Consider the following 7,031-nt stretch of genomic DNA (forward strand, 5'->3'; position numbering starts at 1 on the left):
ACGCCTATAAATAAACTTTTCCGGTTCTGCCCCTCAACACCAAAATCACTTGCCAAATCTGTGTTCACTGAAGAGCCGCATATTAAATTATCAAATAAGAGAGCAGCCGTCTACTTACGAGGCTTTTCATTAAGAAGCATTCTATAGCCACACAGTGTAACATTCTGACGCGTCCGCGGCCGGTAAATAACGTGTGCTATTTCTAGAAGTGGTCGCTGTATCCCTTCCTTCCTTTCTGGGTTAGAGTGCAGCACACCTGAGAACCTGTCCTCGCCTCCCACGCACCTCGCCAGTGACAGCTCAGACAGGCGTCGTTACCTTCCGTTTAAACACCTTGACCGTTCTTTTGAAATACGTGGTGATCCCATCCGCCACTTGGGACCTGTTTGCAGGGGTGTCCTATGCCGAGCCTTCCCTGCGGACCCGCCAGGCAGCGTTGTGATCCTGCAGTGGGACGTCCTCGAGATGGACATCTGTGGCTCCTTGAGGGGCTCTTAGGCTACAGACGAAGCATTCAACTCCACTGGGCCGTCTGTCTGTCCAGCATGGCCACCCAGCCTCCAGCCCTCTGGTGCTGAGCTCACTTGGGACAAAGTTTAACCTCAGCTTTTGCTATAGTGGGTCACCCACAAGAACTTCCGGCGGAAGTCCGTTCTCAGTTCATACTTCACTGTTTATTCTCCTTTACAGTGCGCGCTACTCTCCCACAGTGTCCGCACGGGCACAACACACGGCCCCAGGACACGGGTGCCCTTTACTGCATTTCCCGGGCCCAATTTTACGTCAGGAAGGGAAAAGCTTTTCCTCTTCTCAAGAAAACTCAAATACATACTACATCCAAAGAAACACTGGTGAGAACACTGGGCCGATCTTATCTTAGTTTTTGGGTCTTTTCCTTCCTTAGAAACAGTTGTGGAAAAACCTGGAAGAAAGGAGATTGGTCAGTGATGAGAATAGTAACCCATTCATTCAGAGCTGAGAAATTGACCCGAGAGAGGTAAATAATTTGAAAACAGTCTAGAAGGTTCTACTCAAACGGCCTTTGTTTATGAGCCCAGTCAGGTGCCAGGCCATTCCTTTCTGCCTCTCTTCCCTGATGACACTGGATGGCTTTTCCAAAGCAAAACCTCATTTTGTCAAAGCAGGCTGGAATGATTTTTTCTTCTTTCTTTGTTATGTGGGTGGGCTTTTCAGCCCCAGGATCTTTTAATCTGATACAACTCATTTAAAATAGATGAGAATGTTCTATCACCCAATCTAAATGCCTTTGGGAACAGAAGGGAGCTGTCATCATTGCAAACCGGACGGCGAATTCGGAAGACCGGCAGGCGGGATTTGCACGGCACACACCGGCCAGAACGAGGTGCGTGCACACGGAGTGTCCACAGCCAAGGTGAGTGATCCAGTGAAGATTTCCAGATCGTATGTGGGGTGAAAGGGGGTGCCTGGGCCAGTCAAGCCTCTTACACGACCCGTCAGCAAGACCTTGTAAGTTGAATCATTGCAGCAAAATCCAAATGTTCTCATTTAAGGATCTTCCTTGTTGAGTCAAGACACAGTGTCTGTTTTGTGGCCTCCTTGTGGCCTGGACCATCATATTGTTCTGTGTTTACTGCCTGCCATTCTGGTGAGGTTATGAGCCTCTGTGGCACAGACAGCCTCCCCCAGTGTGTATCTGGATATTTCCTCTGTGTTTGGAACACACAAATGTCCCAGTCTTTGGCCAGGTCTTTGATACACAACCTTGCTCCTGAAGAATTGGCTTTCCTGGTGTTTGACTCCTTTCTTGGCCCTCTACTCTTGTGATATGTGTCTTAACTCCTCATCTTGATCTGAACCCCAAGACCCCCCCCCCAAACACATTATTTGAGTACCTACCATGTGCCAGTTTTCAGGAGTTCTGTGGTGAACAAAAAACTGTTTCCTCTGCTCAGAAATCTTAAAATTCAGCAATTAAGACGGATACTAATCCTTAACTGAAATAAACATATAATTATAAATTATAATAACTACTATGAAAAGAACAAAGCGCTCTGGAGTAGACTAGCAAGAAAGGCCTTTCCGAGAAAGTGACATTTAAGCTAAAACCTGAAGGATTAGTAGGAGTCAAACAGCTTTCCAGGCAAGGAAAACAACACGACCAAAGAAAGATCTCATGGCAGGAAAGAGCTTGGCAAATTTAAAGAAATTAAAGTAAGTTAATGTGACTGGAGGCCAGCGGGGGGAAAAAAAGAGAAAGTGAAATGAGGCTGTAGAATCAGGAAGGGGAAGGCCATGCAAGGAATTTGTTGAGCATTTGGTGGTTTGGTCAGAGGCAAGGGAGACCATTACAAGAGTTTAAGCTATAGAAAGACTGTGGTTCCATTTATATTAGTCAAAGGGCAAGGGCAAGACCTGAAGCAAGGAAACCAGTAAGAGCATCCTCTCACAAGCTACGAGAAGACTGCTTTGACCCTCTGGGAATCCACATGGGTCAGTCTGCTCTTGCTGGAGTCCTCAGGCTGAGCACCTGTTCCCAGGAGGCCTCGGACCTGTGGGAGTTCAACCATCGCTGTGACTTACACACCTTCAACAGAAAAGCCAACCCGAAGCGATCAGGACGACCGCCTACCCTGTAGGAAAGAGTGCTCTTATTTTCAACAATTTGTTCTTCGGCCAAAAGAAGGACCCTAGAGGTCAGTCATCTGTATCTTTTTCAAACCCCTCTCAACATAGGGGAAGGAACCAGGAATTAAGAGGGCAAATATATGGTCTTATTTCAGAGATTTCCCAGACTGTAGAGGGGACACAAACTTAATTGGAAAGGAAGATGAACTATTAAGAAAAAAAAAAAGGCGTAAGACTGACTTTTGACAAAATGCAGCACAGTGTTTCTGACTCAGGTACTATGTCGAAGGATAGAAACTGAAATCTCTGAGAGGTCAAATCCAGGCTTTGAGCCAAAAAAAGAAATAAATCCTTAAATAGAGCAGAAAAAAACCAAATGGCCTGAACTTCAACACACTTCCAAGAGATAATCCTAGGTATAAATTCTCTCACAAATATTACTGAATCTTCCCAGATTCCAAGAGGTCCTGGGGGTCAGAGGCGGTGAGAAGGAAACATTTATTTATTACAATCCAGGTTTATGGAGGGGAAATTTAGTGGAAATCTTTTTCCATGGTCAGGAAATTGAACGGTGTTGGAATCAAAGTCAGAAAGCAAAGGTTTTTGAATAAAAGCCAGCGTAATCTTGCAGGAAGCCCGAGGGCCCATCGGTAGTAAATATTGATAGAAGTTCACAGTCAATGTTTCTGAATTGTGTGGATGGCATTTTATTGTCTCTATATGCTCTCCGTGTGCTGGGGGAAAGGACGGAGGCTAATAAAATACATTGTGTGAGCACATGCATGTGCGTGTGCATGTGCATGTGCATGCGTGCGTGTTTCTCTAAAGGAAGGCAGTGATGAGCCTCAAAGCACAGAAAAGACACTTCAGTGACATCTGTTCTAAAATCCTGCAATCACCCCCTTACATTCATCCTTTTTTATACTGAAAGCAAATAAATAATATTGGTTTCATTCATTTTGCAATCTGGGTTGTAAAACCCATTGAATGGCAGCCGGCAGTGGGTCAGGGGCTTGTTCACAGTACGTGCCTCCTATTTAATTATCACTTTAGGCAAAGCTACACCTAGGGGAACAAGGAGACGTTTTTATCTTCACGTTACCAACTCCTCTGTTTAATGCTCTTGTGACATGTCATGTATTGATTCTAAATCTGAATTCTTCATGACTTCAGCAGGAAAGGGGAATGAAAATGTGGAGGTTTCTGTAGATGCTATGGGTTTAGCTCTGAGACCCGGCAAGTAGCATAAAATAAAAGCACATTGTTATCATCCTGAACTTAGAAGAAGCAAGTACAGAGCAAGGAAAGGGGAAGAAAGAGGGAGCAGCATCGAGCTAATGCATGGCCTTGGTGTGAGAGTCAATGGCATTTACTCAAAACCAAAAAGAATTACTCAGAATGTGGAACCAGAAAAACATTCCAGCTCCTCCTAGATGAGGACTTCCTACCTCAGCTTTATTATTCTTTTCCTGATGGGGTAGCTTCCCATAAGTCAGATGTACCCATTGTAGCCATTTTAAAAAGACTTTATAACACAAATAAGAATAATTTTTGATTCATCCACATGGATATCATTGCATGAATCCAGAAAATTCTGAACAGTGTATTTATGAAGTTATATGGCATATACCATTTGAGAGTTAAAATTACACCCAGGAAAGTGATCACCTTGTCTCATTGTCCTTGGTCTAGGTGGTTCTGGTAGGTATCAGAGCAAAGGGAAACACCAACTTATGAAACAAATTTGGAGGTCACTCGATGTCTCCTTCGAAGGAGCTTTTCAAAATAAAAAATAATAATTGTTTTCCGGTTAAACAGAGCTTATACTTTCCCAATGTTGAGATAGCAAAGAGTATGAATTGGAAACAGCACTGATACAGCTTCTGCTGATGGCCTAGCTCTCTGGTGTTGAGTACCTGGGGGACCTTGGGCGTGCCACCTACAACGGGGGATGGAAGTCAGGGTTCAAGCAAGTAGATAAAATACAGCCTCCAGCACTTAAATGCCTTAAATGAGTAAAACACAGACATCCTTGCAATCCTGACTGGCATATAGTAAGCCTTCAATAGTTGTCAAATACTCGTCTTTAGAAGATTACTGACTTTAGGCAAATAACCGAACCTCTCTTGACCCTCCGCTTTACTTATTTGGAAACTGAGCTACAAGGTTATTATAAATGTTAAATGAGGTAACATTTATGAAAGGGCCAGGCACAATGCTCAGCAAATAGTAGCTGCTCAGTAAATGTTTTCTTCTTTCCTCAAAGTTGTGTAGCTTTATGTATGATTAATCAAAAACAAACAAAACAAAAAAATTTTCCTCTGTTTCATAGCAAGATCTGTCGGGAAACAAAAATGGGTTAAGGACCCAGGTCACCATACAATTTTGTTTATTCGTTTACAAAATCCTTCTCTAATGGAACCAACCAAATTTTAAGAAACCAAAAAAAAAAACAAACAAACAAACAAAAAAAAAAAACAAAACAAAAAAAACCCTCAGAACTACCATATCTCTTGGCAGATTTTGAAATTGTGGCAAAAAATCTATAACATGAAATCTACCATCATTAACCATTTTTAAATGTACTGCTTATAAATTCACATAGTTGTGTAACAATCTCCAAAACCTTTTCCTCTTCCAAAAGTGAAATCCTATGCTCATTAAACAATAATCCCTCATTCTCCCCCTCTCCCAAACCTTAGCAACCATTGTTCCACTTTCTAGTTCTATGAATCTGACTATGCTGGATACCTCATATAAGTAGAATCATATAACACTTGTCTTTTTGTGATCGACTTATTTCCCTAAAGTTTCATCCATGATGTAGCTTGTTCTTATTTAAGGCTGAGTAATATTCCATTATATGGATATACCACACTTTGTTCATCCATTCATCCATGGAGTCTCTTAGTAGATTTACCCAAAATCTTTTCTAAAAATAAATTGTCCAGGTAACAAAATGGTACCACGTTGTCCCTGCATACTACCTCAATTTAGCAAGTCTGGTTTCACTGAAAGGAATCAAAATCACAGAGAAAACTGAGTTTGTTTGTGTTCTACTTCCCCAACCTCACATGCTTGGATGGTCATATTGGCAATGTGGTTTCCTCCAACCTCAGCAGGTTCTCCCTCCTCAGTTCAACCCCAACAAAACAAAATAAGAGAAATAAGAAAACTCTCAGTTCTATTTCTTCACCCACTAGCTGAGTATTATTGTGTCAGTCTTCTTGCGTTGTGGTCTTATCTCTACTCTCTACTTGTCCCCTACCTGACTTTGTTGTTTTGTTTTGTTTTCATGGTTTTTGGCAGGAAGAGAGTGGGGGAGGATGCAATAACAATTCTTCCAGATGGAATTTACCAAAGGAGAGGATACGTGGAGACAGGGAAGTGTGGACACCCAACATCAAATTCTTCTTGAATCCTCATTCTCCATTGTCCATCTGGCTGGGATTTCTTTGGACTATGGTCTAATAAAGCTTGGCCATCATTCATGATTGCCTTCACATTGCACGGAGGAAAAAGAAAATAAACACCCACATTACTAGAATGAAAATCTGCACACCAAAGTGGTCTGCTTAGCAGGGAGGGAACTGTAAAAACTAAAAGGGACAGAGGTTCTGCCTCACCTTTCAAATCCCTGTGTGTTACCATGGCCACAACGACTCCTATTCAGATGCCCAAGTCCAAACTACTTTCCAATGGAGTTTCCAACTCCTTAGCTTACGAAATTGGGTGAAGACGCTATTATTTATATTTCCAGAGTGGACCAAACCATCTTTTTCTTTCTAATTAAAGCACATCATGGCATCCTACCCTTCTGGCATGAGATCCTATAAAAGCATGCTGCATCATCCCGTCCAGGTTGTAAGCAGAGGGACACTGCTTCTCGAATATCTTTCTAGCTCCCACCGCCTGGTGCTGGGTCTGGGAGAAGAAAGGGGTTGCTCAGTCTCTGTTCCCTCCTATCCCCTCCCCGTTGCAGCCCCTTTCCATTATTGTGACTCCTCTGTAGTTGGCATTTGTACTATGCCCTCTGTTTTACCCCCAGTGATCAGCACTAAAATCCTTCTAATACATGGGTCTGTATGCTTGTCTCCAAGGACTACCCGAGAGACCATATACTCAGCTAGCACTCTTACAGGGAAAGTCGTGGTACTGGTGGAGAAAATAAGTCAGGAAGGTCTTAGAGAAATAAGTCTGGAGGTTTAAACAGAGAGACTCCAGTGTGGTTCTGTTCCATATGGTAGCCACTAGTCACACATGGCTATTTACATTTAATGTGAAACTACTTGAAATTGAATAAAATTTTGAATTCTGGTCCTCCCACACTACATAAAAGCCACATGCAGCTAGTGCCTATAATATTAGCACTCGTATAGAGCATTTCCACTGTTGCAGAAAGTTCTACTGGACACACAGCTCTG

At 42.7% G+C, this 7,031-nt stretch overlaps 1 long non-coding RNA gene across 1 annotated transcript; it reads left to right on the plus strand.

Moving 5' to 3' along the window:
• Nucleotides 1–682: 682 nt before the first annotated feature.
• On the plus strand, nt 683–6,341 carry LOC115276355. The gene is made up of 3 exons (XR_003901898.1): nt 683–851; nt 1,235–1,393; nt 5,917–6,341. It is a non-coding gene; the product is annotated as an uncharacterized LOC115276355 (long non-coding RNA).
• The last annotated feature ends 690 nt before the right edge of the window (nt 6,342–7,031 follow it).

Source organism: Suricata suricatta, chromosome 13 (genome assembly GCF_006229205.1).
Source record: "Suricata suricatta isolate VVHF042 chromosome 13, meerkat_22Aug2017_6uvM2_HiC, whole genome shotgun sequence".
NCBI lineage: Eukaryota > Metazoa > Chordata > Mammalia > Carnivora > Herpestidae > Suricata > Suricata suricatta.